This window comes from Balearica regulorum, chromosome 1, assembly GCF_011004875.1.
Source record: "Balearica regulorum gibbericeps isolate bBalReg1 chromosome 1, bBalReg1.pri, whole genome shotgun sequence".
Taxonomy (NCBI): domain Eukaryota; kingdom Metazoa; phylum Chordata; class Aves; order Gruiformes; family Gruidae; genus Balearica; species Balearica regulorum.
Genome location: NC_046184.1, coordinates 49,333,150 through 49,359,249, shown reverse-complemented (window position 1 = coordinate 49,359,249; position 26,100 = coordinate 49,333,150). Strand labels below are relative to the sequence as shown.

At 39.1% G+C, this 26,100-nt stretch overlaps 1 long non-coding RNA gene across 1 annotated transcript in view; it reads right to left on the bottom strand.

Annotated features, from left to right (window-relative positions):
* Positions 1-5,890: 5,890 nt before the first annotated feature.
* The window catches only part of LOC142601021 (uncharacterized), a 118,701-nt gene continuing 98,491 nt past the window's right edge, over positions 5,891-26,100 (bottom strand). The window contains exons 2-3 of the long non-coding RNA XR_012834572.1: positions 6,006-6,148; positions 5,891-5,959 (exon numbers count right to left, since the gene is read on the bottom strand). This is a non-coding gene — a long non-coding RNA (uncharacterized LOC142601021). The remainder of the gene's footprint in view (positions 5,960-6,005; positions 6,149-26,100) is intronic.

Sequence of the window (26,100 nt, the reverse complement as noted above, 5' to 3'; positions counted from 1 at the left end):
TTTAAAAAAATAATAAAAAGAGAAAGGGAGATACCAATAAGATGAGCAGTCTTTTAACATGTCGGAATAAAGCTAAGAGCCTTGGAGAAGGAATTAAGAAAGCAATCAAACAGAAGGCACAACTGAAGAAAGCCCGGTGACCGCAGGGCCTTCTAATGCGGCACATGTTCCTACCAGTCAGCATTTCCTTTGAAAGGCTGGAACACCCTTGCTTGCTCTTTAGTGACAGATTAAGCACAGATGGCAATTCAACAGTCTTGTCTGCGCTTGTTGGCCCAGAGAACGTGACCTGCATCTGTTTTAAGCAACAGACTAATGTGTTTGCTCAAGACAGCAGCAGGCATTGCTGAGTAATCCTTGGATTCACATGAGAGCCTCTTTTCTTGCCTCTGAGACTTTTCCAACATGGAAGAGCAGGTGTTCGTATGTGCTTGTTCTAGGATGAAAGATGGCTTTCTGGAACACTGTTGAAATTTCTGTTTTGACAGATTTTTATGTGGAGAACGTGAAAATGAGCACATTGTGTTTCAGACGAAGGTTATTGGAGTGCTATGCCACAAAAATTTTGTTCTTAATATGTTAAGGCAGCAGGCCGTGATTCAAATGTGCATTTAAAATAAAATATTTGTCACAAGTCTAAGAGTATTTACTGTATAGATGTATAGCATTTTCTGCAGACCAAGATTTTTTTGTGAAGTAAACACAAATCTACATATGGCAAGTTTGTCATCTGTATTGCTACCTCTAAAAAGAGTTTTGAAAACAGCATTTGCCTTCAAGCTAAAACACAAAGATGTGCTGAACTACCAGAAATTAAGGCAATATCTATAATGTCTTTGAGCTAGCTAGAGGCAGACCAAAACCTGGTACGCTCGCAAACATAGCCCCCCACCTCCATATTGATGTCATTGCTCTTTGCTGTTGAAGTTAGGCCGTTCCAAAACCCTAACTGTCTTCTGAAAAGTTCCTAAGTAGTACGCTATCCACTTTCACCCCTCCAAAATTTCCCATTGTGCACAACTCTTGGGATATCACTTTGAGGGCGGACGGTTAGAGGTCTGGCCAGTGCATGCTGCGATCCATCCGTACCGCACCTGCGAACGTGATGCCGTACGCGCAGTAAAGCCCAGGCTCCTGGGTACGTGTGCTCCGTATTCTCATACCTGCACCTCCGTGCACTTCTGAGAGTGTATCGCACAAGCCGTTCTGCACTAGAGGCAAATGTTGAAACTCTTCCAAAACATCAGGTAGTCTCAAAGTCTGCTTTTAGTCCCTACAGGAATGCTATTTTGTTTAAAAAACAACAAAAAAAACCCCCACCCCAAAACCCCAACAAAAACAAATGCACCCCCCACACACCCACCCCCAACCTATAAATGTTTCCTTGTGTACATTTCTCTGCAACAGTGGGTAAAACTTGGCACATAACTTGTTCTTTGTTTACAAAAGTGGTAAGATATAATTAATGTGGGGAATAAAGATTTTCTGCAAAGAATTCTAAGGTACTACCCCAGAGATTTCACAAAATGCTGAGATCCTAATGGCCAAACTTGGCTTTATTTTTCTGAAACCTAAATGAAGACACTACTTGTGTGTAACATTTAAACAATTACTATTTCTAAAAAAATATATATATATATCTCTCTCTCTCTACGTAAGGCCCATTTTGTTTCAAGACTTTTTGTGCAGTCAAGTTTTGAAGAGTTAAATGGTCAAACTTCCTATTAGTAGGGATTTCTACCTGCTTGCATGCTACAAAGTACTTTTTTCCAAAATCAGTTTTATTCATCCTTTTTCCACTGTGACAACTTTGCATCAGAGCAGGATATGATCATGCAATGTAAATTTTGGGGTGTTATGGCAGAAAGGCTGAGGACTGCACCATGGAAATAAGGAGAAACTAGGCATAATTAGAGACAATGGTAATTTTAAAGCATTTTCTGGTCACATTATATTCTTTTCTTTCAAGGAAAAGAAATTTCATAGTTCTCAGACAATTCAGTTAGCATGACCTGCAATTCAGTAGTTAATTTTAATTTTAAATTTAATTTTAATACCAATAACTTTACTTTTTAAAATCAGTTCCTAAAACTCTTTAAACTCACAAACAGAATTAACTTGAAGTTCAGTCTTAAGAGACCTATAATTTAACAGGTTTTTGCAATCCTTCCAACTCTTTTTACAATGTTTTCTCACTACTGCTTTACAAGAAGAACAGGATATAAATTCTACAATCTTAAGGAACTAAGAACAGGAGGATTTGGAGGTATAATATTAGATCATTTCTTGATACAAAACTCCTGAAGCACATCCTCACACTCTAATGAATGTCTCAGTACACAATACTCCTAGAAACAAGACAAATAATTGTTTTGTCAGGTTCCAGCATTAAAAACTTACAATCATCTCATGAAAAATCAATATTTTCTTTTCCAGAGATGGTAGCTGAACAAGGTAGTATATTTTTTTTCCTAAATCAAACTCTGGAGTCAGGTGGCAAGACTAATGAAAACCACTAAAGAAAATCCCTGATCACTTTTACTACTTTATTTGTGAAGTATTTTTTCAGTTAAAAAAAATAAATACATTTATAAGAAAACAATCTGACATTGATTTTTTACATGTAACTTGTACTTCACTAAAAAATGTCAGAAAATTAAAACTATCTGACTATAAATTTTAAGATCACATTATTAAATAACTTATTTTAAAATAAATACAAGTAATAGTCACTGAAAGTGCATCATCACTATGTTAATGATACTCAAGAGCTTAAAAAAGAATCAAGAAATCTTCACCTAATAAATACCATTAGTTGTAACAGTTGGAACATATGTATATTTTTTGTTGTTGGGGTTTTTTTAATATGAAGGCAAAAATAAAGAACCTATGGGGCACGTGTCAACTTTTTTGCCTTTTAAGCATTGGCCAAATTAATGGGTAGCATTAGCATAATAGAGATTTTGTGAACTGGAACTACTGTGTGAGTTGACAAAGCTATTAAGAATTATTTTCCTGTTAATTTAAAGCCTGTATTCCATTCCACTCCATGGAGTTTAATTTACTTTTTCATTACTTTAAAAAGAAAACTGTGTTATACATTATGTGAAAAATAACACTTTGCTCTAGCAAATGATTTTTGCAAGTGGTGCCATATACATTACCAATGTGTGTATCAGGGATATTCTTAGCTAATACATACTGTCATATCCAGTCAAGTCAGTGTCACAAGAATTATTTATTTCACCTGAGAACCTGGATTCCACAGAGGGTTCTGCTTTCAAGTTATTAGTAACCAATGTCACACTGAATACATTGTTTAGTTATTAGAGTTTTAACAAAGAGTGCTATTTCTCTAACTACCAAACCAAGCTCACTGAAAAAAAAAAAAAAAATGGCACTGACCAAAACAACCACAATCATGCTGATCATGCTGTCTTTTTTTTTTTTTTTTTTTTTTTTTTTTTTTTTTTTTTTTGTCTTCCTTCTTCTCATGAACATCGATAAAATAAATTCTGGTCAAACCCAAGTTGATAGGTACCTATTGTATATTGACATTACCAGCCTCAGAGCAGGCCAGGCCTGCCAAACCAAAATGCTTTGAAACGTTGTCTTTTCAGCTCCTCTCCTGCTATTCTTTTCATACCTAAGTCCATGGGCCCTGATGGGATGCACCCACAAGAACTGAGGCAGCTGGCTGATGTCTGTGAGGCCATTCTCAATAATCTTTGATTGATGATGGCAGCTGAGAGAAGTACCTGAGGGCTGCTGGAAAGAAAATGCCACCCCCCATCTTCAAGAACAGCAAGAAGCAGGAGCCAGGGAACTGCAGGCTGGTCAGCCTCACCTCAATCCTTCGGAAGGTAATTCTGGAAACTATTTCCAGGCACGTTAAGAATGAGAAAATCATCAGAAGTAATCAGCATGGCTTCACCAAGGGGAAGTAATGAATGGATGGTCAGACAGTGAGATGGATTGAAAACTGGCTGTATGGCTGGCCCCAGAGAGTGGTGAACAGTTGCACAAAGTCTAGTTGGAGGCCAGTGACTAGTGGTGTACCCCAGGGTACTGGATCCCATCCTGCTTAACATCTTCATTAATGATCTGGAACATGACGCAGAGTGTACTCTCAGCAAGTTTGCAGACAACACAAAATTGGTATGTCAGAGGGTTGTCCTGCCATCTGGAGTGACCTTTACAGGCTGGTGAAATGGGCTGCTAGGAATTTCATGAAATTCAACAAAGGAAAGTGCAAGTTCTGCACCTGGGGAAGAACCAGCCCATGCACCAGCATGTGCCAGGGGTCCTCCAGCAGGAAAGCAGCTTGGCAGAAAATGACCTGGGGGTCCTGGTAGACACCAGGTTGAACATGAGCCTGCAATGTGTCCTTGTGGAAAAGATGACAAATGGTATCCTCAGCTGCATCAGACAAAGTATTGCCAGCAGGTCAAGGGAGGGGATCCTTCCACTTTATTTGGTGTTGTGAGGCCATCCCTGGAGTACAATGTCCAGTATGGGCTCCTCAGTACAAGGTAGGCATGGACATATAGAGAGAGTTCACAGGATAGTTAACAGACCAGAGCAGCTCACATATGAGAAAAGGCTGAGAGAACTGGGACTGTTCAGCCTGGAGAACAGAAGGCTCAGATGGGATCTTATCAACATATATAAAAAACCAAAGGGTAAGTGCAAAACGGATGTAGCCAGAGTCTTTTCAGTGGTGCCCAGTGACAGGACCAGATGTAGCAGGCACAAACTGAAACACAGGAGATTCCCTCTGAACATCAGGAGACACTGTTTTACTGTGAGGGTGACAGAGCACTGGTACAGGCTGCCCAGGGAGATTGTAGAGTCTCCCACCTTAGAGATATTTAAAAGCCATCTAGGCATGGTCCTGGGCAACTGGGTCTAGGTGGCCCTGCTTGAGCAGGGGGAGTGGACAAGATGACCTTCAGAGGTCCCTTGCAACCTCAACCATTCTGTTGTCCTGATTCTGTGACAGACATATTCTCTCCCCTTAGCATTCAGACCTTGCTCAAATTTCCAAATAGAAAAATAAATACACTTAAAACATGCAGGAGAGGAAAAGAAAATCCAGGTAGATAATGTTGACAGATGTCTACTCAACACACACAAACTGAAAGTGCAGCAAGTTTTAATTACTTTAGTTCAGGAGAACAGAAATAGACATTGGTAAGTATGTTGTCCTTCCACCTAAGTACAACTGGGGAAATAAAATATTAAAAGACTTTGTGGTGGGTTGACCCTGGCTGAGGGCCAGGTGCCCACCAGAGCCGCTCTATCACTCCCCTCTTTCATTAGACAGGGGAGAAAAGGTACAATGAAAAAAAAACTTACAGGTCGAGATAAGGACAGGAAGAGATCATTCTCTAATTATCATCACGAGCAAAACAGACCGAACTTAGAGAGGGAATTCATCTTATTTATTACTAAGCAAAACAGAGTAGAGGAATGAGAAATAAAACCAAATCTTAAAAACACCTCCCCCCACCCCTCCCATCTTCCCGGGCTCAACTTCACTCCCAGCTTCAACCTCCTCCCCCCTCAGCGGCACAGGGGGACGGGGAGTGGGGGTTATGGTCAGTTCCTCACGCGGTGTTTCTGCCGCTTCTTCATCCTCAGGGGGAGGACTCATTGTTCCCCCGCTCCAGCGTGGGGTCCCTCTCACGGGAGACAGTCCTTCACGGCCTTCTCCAACGTGAGTCTCCTCCACGGGGTGCAGACCTTCAGGAGCAAACTGCTCCAGCGTGGGTCCCCCATGGGGTCACAAGTCCTGCCAGCAAACCTGCTCTGGGGTGGGCTCCTCTCTCCACGGATCCACAGGTCCTGCCAGGAGCTTGCTCCAGCGCGGGCTTCCCACGGGGCCACAGCCTCCTTCAGGTGTCTCCACCTGCTCCGGCGTGGGGTCCTCCACGGGCTGCAGGTGGAATCGCTACACCTCCTCATCCTCCCTCCATGGGCTGCAGGGGGACAACCTGCTTCACCATGGTCTTCACCACGGGCTGCAGGGGGATCTCTGCTCCGGCGCCTGGAGCACCTCCTGCCCCTCCTTCTGCACTGACCTTGGTGTCTGCAGAGTTTCTTACATCTTCTCCCTCCTCTCTCTGGCTGCAAAAGCGCTCTCTAACTGTTTTTCTCTTTCTTAAATATGTTATCACAGAGGCGCTGATTGGCTTGGCCTTGGCCAGCGGTGGGTCCATCTTGAAGCCGGCTGGTATTGGCTCTGTCAGACACAGGGGAAGCTTCTAGCAGCTTCTCACAGAAGCCACCCCTGTAGCCCCCCCACTACCAAAACCTTGCCACGCAAAACCAACACAGACTTAAAAAAAAAAAATCCAAAACCAATCAAGTGAGGAGACATATAAGGGTAGAAAAATAACCAGTGTGAAACATGTTATAAATTAAATTCCTGAAATTACTGGATATTTTAAAAGGAAAATTCAGTTCAAAGTTACCCACATTTTAGGCATATTCTCTTCTATTTCTAATCACTTTAGGACTATGGAGAATACTGGGTTACTTCAGTGAAGTTGGGATAGCACTGCTATAACTGGACATTGGATATTTTCCAAGACCTTTCCTTTAAACCTCTGATCCCTCCCTTTCCTGCTACTCTCTTGACAGTACTGGTATCTCTGTAGCTTTGATCCTCAACTAAAGCATTCTTCTACAATATTTAATCTTGTACATCTAGATTGGGTCTCGGTCTTGCTCTTTTTCTTTAAAGAGTATCTGAAAGATTTTTTGGTGTGCTTGTTTTGTTGCATCCAAATACATATCTTCTATCATAGCATAGGAGCACTCATGATTTTATACACTGCTATAAATACGTTGCTAGAGAAACATGTAAGCTGTATTTATAGTAATAAACCAAAGAGTACAAAGGGATGTTCCCAGGCCCTGAAATGACCAGTTTATAAAGCTAAATTGTTAGAATGTGTCCTGTGGTGATTTGGCCCAAGTCAGCTAACACTGCTCCAAACACCTCCTGGGTGCTATTCAGGGGTTAGCATGGGCTGAATACTATTCTCATGAGGCAGTTACAAGGATGAGCTGTTTAGAAGGTAAGAGAGTTTAGTCGTATGGAGAATGGTCCCAAATATATTCAGCTCATTAGTATAAATGGATACTAATGTCTATACTCTTTCCATCAGCTGCAGTCTGAAAGCCTGACATATAGCCTGAAAGCCAGTCTTTCCATCAATACTCAAGCCTTTTGTCAATTATTTTTCTCTTTTCTTTTGTCACAGAAAAAAATGAAGTAGGCAAATCTCATGACAGCCAAAAATTATTAAATTGAGGTTCACAAAGATCAACACAAGAATTTCATGCAACATTTTCTTTACCCCTCCTTAAATGAACCAGGGGCTGTTCTCATAATTTTCTCAAACAATCACTTTTCAGCTTCAAGATTAATGATCTAAGTAAAACAACATGGCTAGAATTTAGGTTAAAGATTAAGACATCTAAATATTATGCTTACACACTATCATCTAAACTCTCAGAATAATGTAGATCTCCCCAGTGCAATGGCAGCCTATGCACCTTGCTCAATGTAGGTCTGAAAGTCCACTTAAAGATTCCTTCACTAGGTACCATAAGCTACAAACTGAATCTCATTTCCTCCTATATCACTGCAAATCCAAACTAAATTCTACAACTAATTTAGGATTTGGTTTTTTTCTTTTGATACTACGGAGATAGAACCATTTTTATTTACTGAAGAACATAGCTAAATGAGTCCAGCTGAGCAATCACTAAAAAGTACATCTATGAATGAAAGCTCAAACATAACCAAAGCTAAAAATAAAGGTTTTTAACATGGCAATCAGTAACAACTTTGTCCTCTTCCCATTTCAAACTCTAGTTACTTTAGTGTTTTTGTTGCTTGTGGCTGGGACAGAGTTAATTTTCTTCATAGCAGCTAGTATGGGGCTGCACATTGGATTTGTGCTGGAAACAGTGTTGATAACACAGAGATGTTTTCGTTACTGCTGAGCAGTGCTTACACAGAGCCAAGGCCCTTTCTGTTTTCGTTACTGCTGAGCAGTGCTTACACAGAGCCAAGGCCCTTTCTGCTTCTCACCCCACTAGCGAGTAGCTGGGGGTGCACAAGGGGTTGGGAGGGGACACAGCTGGGACGGCTGACCCCAGCTGACTGAAGGGATATTCCATTCTATATGACATCATGCTCAGCATATAAAGCTGGGGGAAGAAGAAGGAAGGGGGGAGGATGTTTGGAGCAATGGCGTTTTGTCTTCCCAAGTAACTGTTACACATGATGGTAGCCCTGCTTTCCTGGAGATGGCTGAACACCTGTGTGCTGATGGGAAGTAGTGAATTCATGGTTTTGCTTTGCTTGAATGCACAGCTTTTGCTTTACCTATTAAACTGTCTTTATCTCAACACATGAGTTTGCTCACTTTTAGCCTTCTGATTTTCTCCCCCTGTCCCACTGAGGGGGGAGTGAGCAAATGGCTGTGTAGTGCTCAGTTGCCGGCTGGGATTAAACCACGACAGTGTTTTATTTTGGCTTTGATCTCTGTTCAAAGATAATCTGTCAACATTTTGGAACATCTCAATCGACCTTCTTGATATAGATCAAGCCTGACAGAAAAGCAATTGATTTTTGGTCTCATCATTAAAATACTTTCCTCCTTTTTCTTGTAACTCTAAGGTATTGATCCATGAGATAGATATGGCTTTAAACACATGTCTTAGAGAAACAATGAATATCAGTAGCTCATTAGTTCCACTATGTCTTCAGAGAGATCTGAAGTATCTTTACAGATAATTCAAGTGATATTGTGCCATAGATTTTTCTTACTGCACCTACCTACATTAAATAATAAAATATCATCTGCCACTGGAGCTTGACCCAGTGCAGCTTGAAACATCAACCAAAACAAAAGCAAGGACTATGACTGGGACTGTGCATATAAAACAACAGAAAAATACCCATTTTTCTTTGGCATGATGCTTTCAAACCCTGGTAAAAATCCAAATAAAGCACATGTTTACTAAGAAGGTACAATGAACAACGAAATGGCTGTAAAAACATCCATCTAAATAGCTCTTTTTCTGCAATAAGGTTTGTATGGGTTTATTAAAGAGAGAAATTCTATAATACTGCCATAATAAATGCTATATAAGTATATCCTGCATACAGACTTGATGGTTTGATAGTGCTGAGACTGAGGAATGAATGTTAATGCAGAAAAAGGCAGGAAAATGCTTTTATTACCGAAACAAAATAATTACTACTGACAATGCTTAATGTGATAAATATTTCGTATGTTATAAAACCTAGTCAGAACAATGGACTATTTTAATACCATTCTTTTTTCCTTAGAAATAAATGCATTCAATTTTGATATGAAGAGCTTGCTAAATACAAGTGTATTTTTCAGGAATGCCAATGAAAGGGGTTTAAGATGGTCATCAACAGGAGACAGCTGAACAGAAGACAAGCATCAGCAGTACTTCAATGTAATTAGATAGGTAAAGCATCTAAATCTCTGATATTTCTTCTTAAAGTTCACAGCAATCAGTTGAGATTTTAAGCCTGTCAAGCAAGAGAGGTATTTATTTAAGGTGGTCCAGCAGTCATAGCACGTGTTCTTGGCCAAGAGATGTGAATGTTCTCATATACCATTTTCAAAATTACACCAGTGTAATCACTTTCAGCCCTTAGTCACAGAACTGCACTCAAGTCAGAATTCAGTGCTCTAAACCTCTACTTAGTCACAAAACACATCTGCCACAGACTCCAGTTGTGTTTGTATGGCTTAAGAAGATTAAACTTTTCAGAAAACTGCTAAAAATTAAATAATTGTAAGTGTTGCACTGTTGGCGTGAAGTAAGGCTGCAGCAACTGCAGTCCCAAACCTACACATATACATCTAAATTCTGATTTATTTCATTACAGGTTCCTCCAGAAGATCTGTGAAAAGTGAAAAACAGTCTTGACCTTAGCCTGGGCAAAAAGGGAACACCCTTAGGTGACCGTGTTCTGTGCTATCAAAGATTAAGAGGAAAGAAAAAAGGAAAATAGTTCACCATTTTTCACCAGTGCAAAATGTGGTGGTCAGCAATTCAGGACACATTGTGTGAGATATTGAGCATCCCTGCACCATCTTTTACAACCAATGTTTCTGTGACATCTTGCTTTGACCAAGGGCCACCACTTCTCACCACATTCATTGACTACATTTAAGAATGGAGTTTAAATGCAACAAATGTCAAGCAGTTTTCCTCAGAGAATAATGGATTTGGTCCCTGCTTTTTTTGGGGAATGCTTCTTGTCATCTTGATATGTATCGTGATTAGAAAGGAAATACAATTAAAGCAGAACTGATAGTTTGCTTAATACATAGACTTATACTGCCCGTAAGTCAAACAAGAGGAGGCAGTTTCGACTTATATATAGAGGGGGAAAAAGTGAATAGTTTAAGAACTTTGAAAAGCATCTCCTTTATGACTCTCTGTATTTTTAGACAGGCATCTGCTTCCAGTGAACAGGCAGCAATTCTCCAGCAGCACTGAGAGGGGTCTTTGACAGACACTATCTCCCAGTTCCAGGGCATTACCCTGGCTTTCTAACCCATCCTTTTTTTTTTTTTTTTTTTTTTTTTTCCTGTTGAACAAAATGCTTTGAGAATAGTTGATATTTCTAGTTGGTAGCAATGGCTTTTTAAAATGTTGTGTAGTCAAACTAAAATTCTTTCTCTTAGTTTCCAAAGTGCTTGACACCTTTTAAACCTTTTTTCACCTTTTCTCCCACATTTTCAATTTGTAATTGAAAAACCTTCAGAACTGACTCATTCTGAAGATAACAACAACAACAAAAAGGCTATGACATTTCCAAAATTTTCCATAGTCCAATTCTTTTTTTTAGCTGATCCGGAAATAGAGCAATCTTCACTGTCTGAGAGGGCAATATGCTGCCTGACATAGACCTTGTAGTTTTCCCTCCTGTCTGACGAGGAGGATATACCTACCTCCTTTTCCAAACCATTCACTAAATTAAATGGAAATATGTAAAGAACTATAATTTAATGTCTGACAAATTTACTTTTGAATTAAAAAGTGTTTTGTAGGAATTTATCACATACAAATGAGTGCTTGGCCTTTTAATTTTTTTCTAATAATAGCAGACATAACACAGGCACCCTTCAGTACACTTATATGGCACATGATTGTTCAAAAGCATTCTCACTTGGCTGACTGTATCTACTTTTAGCCGTAGGTTTCTTTATTCTAGGCTTTTTTGTGGATAACTACGAAATAGAGTAGAAAATCTCCTTTCCATATTCTGTTTTCTTCTCTAAGAGATCATGGTGATCAAGCATTATAAAATTTAGCTACAAAAGAGATTTTGTAGAGCTGGGAGTTAATCTCATATTTCCAATAATTTGTGTATGTTTAAAACTTCTTTAAAGTTTCTTATTTCTGCATGACTTTCTTGTAGTGTACCAAATGAGGGTACCATGGTAGCTGTGACTGCTAGCTAATAAGATGATTATTTTTATCATCTGTAGTAGTTAATTGGAATGGGTCATGTACCTGTAGGCAATCAAAAGAGAAATCAAAAGGACCAAGTTAATCAGGTTAGAATTTAAAACGTCTGCAGGAAGAATCTTTCCAATATCAGAAGCTAGCTTTGAAGAAACTGCCACATGAAATAAATACAACTCTTTGGAGAAATAAAAAGTAGTTTTCAGTCTAAAACCTGAAATACAAAAGGAAAATATTGTAGGAAGAATATTTAAGGTTTTTATTCATAAAGTTACGTTTCTAGTTAATTTCCTCACTGAAAAGTGTTTTTCTGCTTAGTATATGTGTCTGAAATAAATGAGACCAATAGGAGACTTGCCAAGGCTTGGATTTCACACCAAATGCTTTACATGTGAGAAGACCTTTTCAAAATAGCAGTCTTGACTGCAGAGAGGTTTTTATTTTAAATAGCTCTGATGATCCTTAGATTTACATTTTAATTTCTGCTTGCATACTAACAAAAAGAAAAGTAGATTCATAGGAAAAGAAACTATGCAATTAGACATTCAGTCTTTATATCCCCACTGTATTTGAGAAACAACAACAACAGGGTGGCTGACTCACTACTGTTGTGAAGTGGAAAATGACTTACCTTTTTGAAGAATATTTTCCAATACAGGAGAAGTTCTATGTGTTATTTTCCAGTAAATTATTTATTAGACGTCACTCTTCATAGCTTCTCAAAGCAGAGGCAGATATTAGCTTCACAAACGCAAGTTTTGGGTTGTTTTCTCATCTCTCCTCCTGATTCAATGGACACAAGATGCTCTATTTTAATTCCCACTGGGAGAGCTGTATGTGCTTCATTACTGTTCCTCCATGAGAGGAGCTCCTTGTACATCTTCCTTTCTTGTGGTCCTCATTTCCTTTCAACCAGCATGCAAATGCTTCAGGATATCAGTATTTTAAACCATTCTACAAATCATGGAGGTGGATGAGAAAGGGAATGCTATTGTGCTGAAAGATAACAACTCCTCAACAGGAGAGCTGGTTTTAGTTTGTCAGTTTAACACAAGAGTCTTGACCATGACACAGCTAGGATTCACGCAAGCCACTTCTGACAGAGTAGGCATCTCGCCTGCTGTAATCTCAGCTAATTAGTTGTAACTCAGGAATTTATAGTATCAATATACATGATAAGCAGTTGTATATATATAGCTCTGAGCTTCTTCTCTACATGGAGGCCACTTCTTTTCTCAAAGATAGCAATGTCCTCTACTGCACTATCTGCTACAGATTTCAGTGTGGAAACCGTGTATTAAGTCTGAAGAAGCTTTGCTTTCCATGGTTTGTTTTCTACTTTCCATGACTGACAGTCTCTGTTTCCAAAGCTTTCCTCAACGTGTACCACAGACTTCTCTTCTGGGGAACCAGCTACTCCCTTTTGCCTAGGATAGAGTTCTTGAGCAGCTATTTTCTAATAATCTGCTTGCTCACAGCAGAGGATAATTAAACCCTTCATTTATACTTTCTGAGTGGCTGCTTAACTCAGGGATGTTTATGCTCTATTGCAGGTTCCATGTGTGTCTCATGAGTCTCTGTGGTGTCCTAATTTCTAGTAAATAGACATGCCTGCAGATGTCTTGTTCATTCCTTAAGACGTTGTTGATCAGTTATGTTGTTCAAAAATCACCATGCTACAGTCATAAAACCTAACATTTTATGTACAGGATCTTACTTTGTGTAGCCAGTTCTTTCAAGGGCAGTAGTACACCTACTATTAGTCAGAAAGCAGTATCAGAACTGAGTCATTAAGACTTTGATCATCAATAAAAAGGATCAGTTATCCAACCCTTAGAGAAAATTATCTATGTGTTAGGTAGCTGGATGAAACTGATTTAGGAAACAGACTTAGTGACCATAGAAAAGGGCGAAGAAAGACCACATTAATAAATGATTTCTTTTTATTTCTGAGTGAAATTATATGTAGAAGTTAAGGGTGAAACTCTGGTTCACTGAAATCAATGGCCAAGCCTCCAGTTAATTTCACTGAGGACAAATTTTACACGTTATCCCTGCAGTAAATTCAGTCTGAAATAGGCTTGAACACGTTTGCAAATGCTGAACCACCAAAGGTTAGCTTTCATTGTGAAATCATAGACATGTCTGAGCATGTGCTCAAAAGCCCACTCAGGTCACAGACAGCACTGAAACTCAAATGGAAAAATGCTAAGGAGGATTTTAGATACATTGCAGAATATTTTTTTAATGATGAAAGTAAAGAACAGAAATATAGATTGTAAAGCAGAGGAATGTGAAGAAGGAAGAAGCAGGATTTGAGGCAGTATAAGTTGACAGACTGTAACCCTACTAACAAGCCCACTAAATAAAGTTTGAAACTGAAGACCGAGTCACCACCTTCATGGCTTCATGCTGTGTCAGTTCAAAGTGTTACCCTTCCTGTCCCCTAGCTTTCTGCTCTGTTTCTCCTCGAAGCAAAAGGGAGGAAGGTCCTCTCTTAGCTGCCATACGTCATAGACTGGTGTATCAACATAAAATGAACTTGTTGGTGATTTAAGATAACATGTCAGCCTGTGATATGCAGTGGCTAAGCAGCAGCAGAAAGATGGAAAGACATCTGGATCCACTAACCTGTTAAGTCTCCACAGATGAAACATTAAAGATTGTGTGTTAAAGCTCTGAGGAGTCATGTCTGCAAGTGTATTGCAGTCACAGAGCTCCTTCAGTCATGGCTAGATTGAGTTAAATGCTTGGGGATGTACGAAGCCCATCACTAACATGAATACTTTGTATATAAGAGGTCTGAGAGCAATGGGATGTTCAAAGATGGAGTTTGAGGGTGCAGTGACATAGCTACCTACCTGGACAAAGACACATTTTGAGTTTCTGCTATGCAGTGATGCTGTAGCAAGGACATCTGGATGGAAACCAGAGCTGAACAGCAAAGAACATGCCAACCAAGTCCAAATCAGATATTTTTTCCTCACAAAAGATGGATGTAGCCGATGGGATACACTGAGGTTGAAAAGAAAAAGCCATGCTAAGGCATGAGAGACATTGGATTTTGCACACATACACCAATGCTGATATGTCACTTAGTTACACACACACAGAGGGACGCTCTGTTGCTTGTGTATTGAGGTCAGACATGGTCCAGGGTTAAGCCTATTGCAAAACAACTCTGCGGCATTGTGTAGACTGGTGAGCTATGGGGTGGACCATTCGTGGCGGTGCTGTCACACCGCATTGACTGCATGTGGGCTTACTGAAGGATGAAATTGAAAATAAAACTCTCCTAGTTCCTACTTCTGGTTTATGCAGAAAGGAGGACTGATATAAATTAGGGGTTTTTTTTGTTTGTTTTGCTTCCCCCCCCCCCCCCCCCCCCCATTGGAGAACAGCTCAGATTATCTTTCTTTAGTCACACAAATGAAATAGTTTTTAATTGATCCTCCAGGGCACTGACAGCACTTTCAGACAGTCAGGGAAATGCAAAGAACAGTGTTGATTTGCTATAGAAAGAAAAGATTCAGCTTTCAAATGCATCACAGAACTGTATCAAAAGATGTTTGTAGACACGCAGGGAGAGCACAAAGTTTGTACCAGCTGCAATTAAAAGTTCACAGAAGGTTTGTTAGAGCTAACTCCTGAATGCTGAGCAGACGTGAATCAGAGCCGCAAGGTGCTTGACATTTTGATAGTGTGTTTTCCAGACCTTTAATGAATATATAAAGCCATAGAGCAAATGGTGGAATAATGAATACATAAAAATACAGTGCAAATGACAGAATTTTGTTGAAGAATAAGCTACATAGCTAATGGGAGACAGCCATTGTATGTGCCCTCCAAGAATAATGGAAAGAAATAATCAGGTATACAAAGAGATGCTGTCTGGATTTAAAAATAGTGATCTTCTGTAAGAAATCTCACTCATAATGACATATTTAAAGATGGGCACTTTCCTATAGATAGGCATCAAGTGCCTGATTTTGATGATCCCAGGAAAAAAAAAGGATTTTAAAATGTTAAATATAAACAGAAAGCTGTTGCTTTGGGAACACATTCACATTGCCCCAGCAGATCATCCTTTTGGGACAATCCTGCCCGATTAGGCAGACCCCCACTGGCACACCACTACACTTTCATGGCTGGTGAAGGAAGACAAAGACAAAGAGATGGGAAGGGAGAGCAAAGGAGAATATCACAGTTAGTTGTTGTTATCACCTATATCACAGCTTATAGGTAGTGTAATGGTCTAAACAGGTCAATAATTACAGATTTCCCCTGATTGCTGGAAACAACAGATTGGATATCGCTGACTGATCATGACTCAGAGCTACAGTGGAGGCCAGGTGGGCACTCACAGCTCATGTGCCACGCCACCACCAGCACTGTTCCCTGAGCTGGTGGTCAGCGGTAGCCAGCGGTGACCATCAGCTTCCCCCCAGAGCTCCTCTCATCCCAGGGCTGCCAACGGGCACCTCCATGGCCTCCCTGGGGCCACTGTCCTGGGATTGTCTTCAGAGGAGGGTGAAGGCAAGTCTGGCCAGCAAAGGAAAGGTTCCTGCAAGCGCTGAGATGTAAGATTTGAAGATCTTTGTCTCTGCCAAACATTTGTTCCTCTCTTTAAAAATGTTAGGGGGGAAAAAGAAAAAAAGGAATAATGGTGTTGGAAGGCTTTCTTTCAAATGCACCCTTCTCCCCCCTATCTCCCCCCCCTCCCCCAAGATCATAAAAGTTTACAGTGGCACAGTGGAAGTGGAACTTTGATATCTCAAAATATACAAAAGGAAGGAGCTACTGGATGCTAAAGCCGTGTGACCGTCCTTCTCTGGCTCTGCAGAGACTGAAGAAAGTGAGGGAATTATAATTGACCTTGCACTGATGTCATTTTATTAGTGACACCTCCTGTGGCAGCTTTAATTACAGGAAGAGACTGGAGAGGTGGGAGGGTCATTCATCTAGATGTAACATCTACATTCAGGATAAAATACACCCCTTTGCCAAGAAATGCTGGTTTTATTTATAGAGAATTCTAATATACTGGGCCACAATCAGCTCTCTGAAAAGGGTCAGCGTGAGTCCTAGGCTTGCAGTTCTGCAAAAATATCTGCCATCCTGACCTTCAAGTTGGAATAAATAAAACTTGTGTTAATATGCTATCGTATGTGTCATACTGTGTAGCCAGTAAGCCCCTGGAGGTAGATGATTTTTTCCTTTATTGTGCTATGAAAGGTTTCCATGTTAACAGAACAATCAGCTTTTTTTTTAAGCATAAATTGGCATTTCTAAGCTGTTCAGTGTGGGTGAACACTGTCACTACCATAGTTTTTTGCTGCAGGAGACTGTGGAATGAATAAATAAATGCTTATTTCAAACATCCCCCTCCTCCTTGAGTCTAACATCTGTCACTGAATGAATCAGGGAAGTCAAGCACCGTTGCCTTCCTCTTAATCCTTTGACACATCTATAGCTCACATACTCTCAGTCTTCAGTTAAATTCATTAGATATTCTTTCAGAGACTTTTTGATGACAGAATGACAGAATTTCATTCCTGTAGCAGAAGCTTGCTTTAATAATAATAATAATAATAATATTAACAACAACAACAGAAACAACAACAATAATTACAAAAGTATCAGCAACTTCAAGCCCATAAGCCAAAAGAACTGAGAAGTGAAAATACTGATGATCCATCATGAATGTTTCAAGTGTGAAGAGTTCATGAAACATGTGACTACTATTAACACGGATATTCCATCACAGTGATTTAGAAATGGAACAAAGACTTCACCAGTACCATCAAAAGATAATTCAGTGAGTGTGTTCTTGGGGTTCAGGTTCACTATAAAATCAAATCAGTTCTGATCCAACTCTCAATCAATAGAAAATCCTGAAAGATTAGTCTCATGAATTTATGCAAATCCCCTTTTTTGGACAACATGAGAAGAAAAATGGATTTGATATCCTGTTGAGCATTGCAGAAATGGAAGTATCAGGTAAAAGCATTGACTAGAACAGAAAGAACATACAAGCTAATAAGTTGCCTTTAGAAATTTGGAAATAAGTATTTTGCAAACTAGGACAGCTCTTTTCTCTCTGAAATGACAGCAAACTCTTTTTGGTGCTTTTCCTCACACACCTTACTTACTGCTAAAGCCCCCCCTGCAAAAGAAACAAGATACTTCTTCCTAGCTTGGGGTTTCTCAGGTTCCTGGCAGAACCTGGGACCCTGTGGAGTGAGGAGCCCATGCGGGAGCAGTTTTGCTGGCAGGAATCAAGTGCACTCCATTGAGCAGCAAGAATTGTTGTTTTGGGGAGGACTCTTTCTTCCAGGTCAGCCAGTATGGGTGCGTGGCAGTGAAGAAGGTCAGCCTTACCTGGAAAAGAGACTTCCTTCTACAGAGCACAGAGCTCTAATGCAGATGCCTCAATTGGGCTAGCAGGACATTGTGCCTGCCCCTGTATACAGGCTGTCTGAAGAAGGCATCTGCTTCCTTCTCTTGATCAGGCAGGCTGTACCAGGCATCTACCACAATTGCACCATGATGGTCTGTTCTCTCATCCTTACCCCATGCTGGCCTTCCACCTCTTTTCCAGCTCATCATTTTGAAAGCTCTGAGCCATGATGGTACACTCACCCTCAGCCTTCCCCTTGTTCATCTCCTTACCAGTTACAGGCTATGTTGGCTTTTTCAGGGAGGAGTCATGCTTTTGTATGAACAGTTTTAATGACCCATATCTGTTCAGAAGCAGATGTACTTCCATTGGGTTTTTACTTTTGCTTAAAGCTACTTTCTTTCTTAATATGAAAGTCTTTTGCAAGGGATGGCAGAGAGCTGGGAGAAGGAGAGTGGATCTGGGGGTAATGAATGTCTAGCATCAGGTGGGGAGAGTGGAGAGGGAAGGAGTGCACGGAGGATAAAGGGTATAAGAAGTAGAGTGTGCTTTGCGTGAGCAGAGATTATGTTACTTGGAGATACAAGAGACCTGGCTGTGAGGACCCTGTGGGGCAGGGACTGTAGGTCTTGGGATCTTGACAGTCCATCAGAAAGCAGAAAAGGCACGGTCACTTCTGAATAAAGCATATCTGCCAAAAGCCTAAGCATGGGGGAGAGGGTCCTTGACAGGTGGGTGGGAAGGGGCCAGAACAGCAGGGTGGCTCAGTGTAGGGGGGAAGGTTTTCACAGCGGTGGTATCATTCCTGCAGGCCCTGATCAGGTAGCTTTGCTCCCTGTCTCCCCTGCCCTTACCAAGTTTCACTGCTCTGAACCATGGCAACCGCCCTGCCTCCCCTTCTCCTTGTCTCCTGTCATCTCCTAGCAAAGCAGCAAACAAGCAAACCCACGTAAAAAAAGCCTAAAAGGATACAGAGGATCAGGAGCAATGTAACTTGAGCAGCAATGGACCATGGATTGTGTGTCACTGGGCAGTGAGTGGGTGAAGCAGGAAAGCACTAGAAGATTTGGGAAGGCATGAAAACACCCCAGATCCTTTTGGAGAAGGGAGGTAAATAGATGATACTAAGATATACTGTGAATCTGTTTCTCTCTAATCCTATCATTGGATTTATTACAGTACAAAAAGACTTTCTGTATAATCACCCCCATTATACTGTGTCCATTCCTGGATGCTCAGAATGTTCACGGCCTTCACTGGTGAGGGAGCAGGCACCATCTGACACACAAGTGTTGCTCTGGATGCCTCATCAGCTAGCAAAGGATGCAGAGGGGTGTGCATACACACACCAAAGAAACTGGTTCTCATGGTCTAGACAGAAAAGCTCACCTAGGTGGAAGGGTTATCTGTCCACAAAGTCACACAGTGCACAGCAAAGAGCTATGGTTTGGAGAATTTGGGAATGCTGGTGTCAGGTCTGTCACACCATGCTTGCTGTCTTGCGATCTGAGATCAGACCTTCAGACTTGACATAAGCTGTACATAAGCTGATACAAAGGCTGTTAGTGTTCATCTACCTGTGGGTTTCAGGTTAAAGCATTTGGGGACAGTATGTCCAATGGGGACATTTTACAAAGGAATTTTTCAACAAAGACAGAAGTGTATGAACCAGTGGAGAGCCACCTTTAATACAACATCCTGACTTCACTCATGGAAGTTTTGGATTTGGTCAGTATTCATAAGCCAGGAAGCATTTCCTGCCTTCTTAATTTGGTCCATTTCTTGTTCTCTTTGTTCTCTGTATTAAGGAAAATAATGTTTTAAAGCAGTTTGTGTCACTCTTTTCTCATAGATTTATGAAGAAAGCTCCCAGCTCCATCCCTTCCTTTCTTTAGCAGTGGTTAGCTTCTCCACTTGCAATCACTCAAATTCAGTGTTTCTTCTAGTAGAAAATATTTTGTCACAGAAGGGACAAGATGCTCAATGGCCTTTGGCCTAGTGTCTCAGATGTTCTAATACACAAAAGATGGGTTTCATGGTTTGACACAAACATATTTCCAGTCAGTTCCACAGCATATTCTAAACAAGCTGTGGTATATTTGGTGGGTTGATTGTTTTGGACTTGTTTCACAAAATGTACTGTGGCAAATGTACTATCCTAGTCATGGCACAAGATATAGTAATAACCATTCATCAAGTTGTTATTTTTGGTTTTTCAAAGGAAAATCATTCTCTCTTATTTATCAAAGCTATTTTGTAACTTCTTTCCTCTCAAAAATGAGACAATAAGAAACCTTTACAAGTTTTTTTTTTTTTTAAACCTGACTTTGTCTTCTAAAATAATTGTTCCTCATGGAAGATCTGCTTATCAGATAATGTCAGTCATCCTTTTATTATAACAACAACAAAAAATCCTTAGCACTTTTGCCTTATTTTCTTCACATTTAAGTTCTCTGCATATATTTTTACTTTTCCTTCTTCAGTTATCTCAGAATCTACTCGTTCTTTTTATCTTTACCATCACAATTCCATCACACTCTCCTGTGATGTCTTTCTTTTTTTCCTTCATTCCGTATGCAGTTCAAATACCTTATTCTCAGTTCTTAAGTGTATTCATGTTTCTATCCTTATCTAAACCTCTGCTCCCAGTGAACACAGCCTATTTTTGTACCTTTTTTTTTTACAATTTTTTCTCTTCATTCATTAATGTTAAACACCTTCCTCCATTCTCCTGTTGGTATCTGGAACATCTTTTTGATTCTAAAGTGCCCATCTCCTCTGTCTGTGTCGAGTGAAAACTGTGGAAGATGCCTCAGTGTGCATAAGCTTACATTTTATTTTTATCAGTAATAATGATGATATTGGATGCATTACAGTATCACCTTGGCACAGCCACATGTAGCATGATTTTCTCAGATATTGAGCAAATTGCAGTTGCATTTTTTCCTTCATGCTTATTAGATGTAAAGAATCTAGTCACTTCACTCAACTGCAAATCAGAAGTAAAATGTAATTTCTTTTCATAGTGAAAAAAATACAAGATACAATTTTCTGGTACCTCCAGGTCGTTTGAAAACCATAGCTTTTAATGTCTCCCTTAGCAAATATCCATGAAAATGCAGAATTACAGCAGAAAAAGCCCTTTAAACAAATTATTTTCAGGAGACTTTCTTCATTTTCTCAAAAAGAAGATAATAAATCAGGACTGTGTTTCTGACATCTTCATTTGTGTAGTCATTTAAATCTTGACAAACTGAGTAGAAGTAGGGGCTATCTTCATACCTCATTTCTTCACCTTGCTGACAGAAAATGGAGGAGGCATTCCTCTCTGCAAGAACTGGTTTTGCTGAGGCGTACAGAGGGGATGAGCACAATGCTTGTACTAAAATCTGAATATACTGCATAGCAGAGGGAGGCAGGAGTAGAGTAAGAAATTTGAAAAAAAAAATTGGCTTTTTGTCTGGCAACAAGACCAGAGACATCAATTTTTATTCAAGAAACATGTATTAGTATAAATACATTCCGTTTCTGGTTAAACAAATTGCTTTCTGCTCCATCTCCTTTTCCCAAGCTAAAAACTATGACCACAGTAGATTTCCTCCACTTCACTGAAATGTTCTAAAAACATCTGCAGGAGAAAAGTACAGCTTTAGATCAGATTGCTTTAAATACTACTTGCTAGTTAGTGGCACTTCAGGGACTAAGCCAAGTAATAAAGAAAATGACCTCATGCAAATTGCCTGTTTACTAAGAATATGGCTATTGAGCATCAACCTAGAACAACTTAATATGCACTATTTTCACTCATGTTTGCTGTCACTGGATGTACTCTTCTGTGCTCTGAGTTATTGCTGAAGGAATTATTTCATAGCTGATATAGAGCTCTACTGACTGATAAAAGAATATACAGGCCTTTGACAAAATCTCATATGGGTAACTCCTAACCATAATTTTATCAGTGTTTAATGTTCAGTGCTTCTGGTTGCATTTCTGAAATGGACTGTTTTTTTCAGACTAATCCTCACATTTCAAAACTTCCCAGTGACCAACCTACTGTCTTAGCATTAGTTAGGTATGTTGCTTCCACAAAATGTTGAGATGAATCACCATAGCAATCTTTCTTCCACTTACCCTTACTTCTATTGGAAATGACTCTGACTTCTTTTCTATAAACTTATCAGAAAGTTATGTTAAGAAAAAGAAGAAAAACACACTGACTAAGAATTTGGAGCCATTTTGTGATGTGTTTATGGTAACATCTCAGATGTTCACAAGTTATTGAAGACACATTCAAGGACAATACCAAGAACAAACTAATATACCATTCTGTGACTTACTATTATACTTTTTTTCCTGAGCAAGGCAGACATTAGTCCTTTTAAAATATATAAGTTAAGAAAGTTTTCACCAGCTGAGAGTGTATTTTAGGATGTTTCATAGTATGTTATTTTAGGAAACATTCTTCATGTACATCCTTACTTTTGAGGAATTGTAACATAACATATTTCATACCTGTTCTGAAACACTTGAGAAACATATATTGAAGATAACATACTTCTGACACTTTTACCCTTAAGCTACAATGTCTACGGCTGCTTTAAAAAAGAAAAATCAATTCCTTGTCTGACTAGAGGATTAGGATAGGCTTATGGAATGACATCTGCTTGACAGAGAAGATACCAATGCATCAGCTGTAGAACTCATTCTTTTCTAAAGCTGATGCATTGAAAATATGTCTACTTAGCTTAAACCACGTGTAAAAATAAGTGACTAGGTACAAATACTTACATCAGTGCTTAAGTTATATTTCAATGCTGAAGTACTACAAAATAGTTCCAGTGTTCCCAGAGATCCTTAATATTTGCCTTAGAGAATACAGATATCTTTATCCCAGACAATGAACCATGATTTAGGTTAATTATTTTGGAAACTAACTTTCTAGTTTGATTTAAACTTATGTATGTGTACCAATGAGATATGAACAAGAATCTAGATGATGCCACGTGTTTAAAAGTAATTGCATTTGCTGGAGGTCTAGAAGATTGATTGCTTTTTATTTTGATACTCTTCTGTTTGTTCTTTTAGAATGGAGCTCATTAACTATCATATATCAACAATGATGGGGGGTTTTGTTGTTTTTAATAGTGCTCAGACTGGAAAATCTATGTGCTTTTGTGACATAATCACTGGCATATACTCACAGATCTACAAAGTGAAAGTACCATGCTTGACCCTGCCAACACACAGTATTGCAGTCTTCAAACTTATGTATACCTGTACTTAATTTCACTTCTTTGTCAAGTACTTCTGAGTTCACATTGTGATTAAATTATATGAGAATTAAGTTAAATGCCATGAAAACAATGTTTGCAGGATTGAGCCTGGATGGATCTAGATAATAAGAAATCTTATTAATTTTATTTTGCTGTTGTTTTGGAGATAAATCAACCTGAAAGATAAAATAATATATGCTATGATAATAAATATATATGCTATACTTCATGTATGCAGCATACAAATGCTGAATATGCAATTCTCATGTATTGTCATATATTTGCTTGTATCAACCTATTAGTGTGAGTGCTGATCCACACACAAACTAAGCAACAGATTTGAAATTGATGCCTGCATTCACAAGCTAATAGATAGAAACTGATTAAAGAAACAGGATATACATAAAAATAAGATATCACATTCATAACAAATGCACAGAATCTTACAAATATCAACATTTTAAACAGAACATTTTGAAGAACATTCTGCCTTTTTCTGAGCAACAAACAGAAATCTGTGGGGTTTTCTCCCCCATTTTTTAAAAAAGAAATTATTTTGTAGTGAATTCATACAGCTTATTAACAAGAGAATGAGTAATTCTCGTTACACAGAGAATCCTCACTAACATGTGAGGTGGGTGGTGTTGCATGTTGCAAAATCCTCTGTGTATTTCTGACTCCCTGGCTTTATCAGGTCTTTCCTGACAACTGGTTTACATGGTGATTTTATGATCTTAAGATATGTCTGGTAAGAAAGAATAATGTAATTCATATTTTGTTTTCACTCTGTGTTGATGTGAAAGTGTAGAGCCAAGTTTGCAGAAAGGAATTTTTAAGACATTAAACCGTGACAGTTTCAGAAGAAAAAAATTGTTCTTTCTGGTGTGATACACAGAGAAGATTTGAATATGTTCACTTAACCATGTGGAATAAATATCACAAAACTTGTGGAATAGCAGTATTGTTTTTTGCTAGTGTAATAATTCTATTGTCAGTCTTAAGGTTTAACTTTCCATCATTAAAGCACATTTCTGGCGTTTTGAAATAAGTCGTGGAGCAGGGAGAATCAGAGAATAAGGAAGAGCAAAGTCCAAGAGTGTTTTGCACCATATTATTTACATACACCCTTTTTCATCCCATCTAACTTATATATATAATTGATGTGCCTATACTGGCACAGTCATTACAAAGTGAATGGCAGGGGAATATCAGCATACATAAAATTGAATGGGTATCTTCTTTGACTAGATAAGGAGTTATGGACAATATGTTTTGAATTTAGGTGCTTCACTTGTGTACCTAAAGCTGGGTAGGGTAAAGCAGATGCTGCAGATCAGACCTGCAATGAATTAAGTGGAGTCTCCTATTAGATTTAGTGGAGAGGCCTCTCAAATGCATTAAATTTTAATTCACTGCTTTTTTTGAAGGCCTAATCAGAAATAGGAACACTGGTTTAAAAAGATGTTTAATCCTAATTATTTTAATAATCTTTTGCCACCTGTAGATGAGGCTGAGGAATTCAAACTGGGAATTTTACACTGCTTTTTAGTAGAATTTCCTTAAATATTCTTGTTTGACATTTATGTATGTGTGTGGCTGTCCTTCCAATGCTCACATATACATCGTTCAGTGAAGACAGACTGCAATTATCCAATTGTCAAAAATAGGTTTTGCTGGATCAGGCACATTCTCAATTGTCTGTGTTGTCTTAAGGCTTAAATATAGTTTACTGGGTTCCACACAGGAGCTGTAACTTGAGTGAGTGTTTCCAAATTAAGATTCCATTGACAAAATGGACTTTATTTAAAAATAACAATGATCTTTCCACAGAGATGCCTATTCTGCAAACATCTATCATATGTTCTTTACGCAACACTGAAGCTGGTTTGAGCAGTGTCTGACTGGACTCCAGAAGTTCCAGCAGACTCAGATATTACTTGATAGGGTGGCTTTTGGGGGAGAACATCTGCATATGTAAAGTTTCAGGAAGACACATTTGGGGAAACACTTGCCAAAAAGACTTATTTTCATTCATATTATGATCAGAACACCACTGTGTTTGACTCCTGTGATTTGGGACGACTTTGCCTTGTATACTCTTGTGTTCCTCTATTATGTGAGCAATATTGTTACTGAGGCCAGACATGGACACAGTAACTAGCAGTGTGATTAACAGACCTACCTGTGTTTATAAACTTAATCCTTGACACAGATTAATCACAATTCATGTCTCCAGTATTGGAATGCAGGCTACTGGGTGTCATTCCACGTTACACCTTCATAGAGGCACTGTTAAACCTTGTTTGGCAAGGATAAAAGAGCCTAGGAGAGACAGAGTTCCCACATCTTGACACAGAGTGAAAGAACTTTATGACAGGAGAAATGCTGACTGCTGGTACAGTTGTTAAAATACATAAAACCCCCATGTTTTGTAAGACAAAACCCATGGTAATACATCCAAGCAGGCATTTTTCTAAGAAGTCCCTCATCTGTTTTATGGTGAGGGGCAACACTTCTCAAATTAGTGTTAAGTTTGACTAATTTGGAGCTTCTATTTCATTTTAACAAAATGTATCTAGTGCAGTTTCAAAACTGCAGTGAAATTAGCTTTCGTACAAGGAGCTACTGGAGGGGGTTTAAGATGAAAATTCAGCCCAGTGGAAATGGAAATGGCTTGGCAATGCCTGTTTTATGAAATGTGGGGTAAATCATTCTGTCTGATACTAATGCAGAAAAAAAGATAAATTCCAGCTCTTAGAATAAAATCCTGCCTAGCTCTACAGAGCATTTGAGACATATTTTAAAGATTTAAGTGGTGCCAGTCCCCCTAAGGAGTGAACAGCACTTGTAAATATTGAACAAAGGCACTCTTTAAGGCTCTGAAGCGAT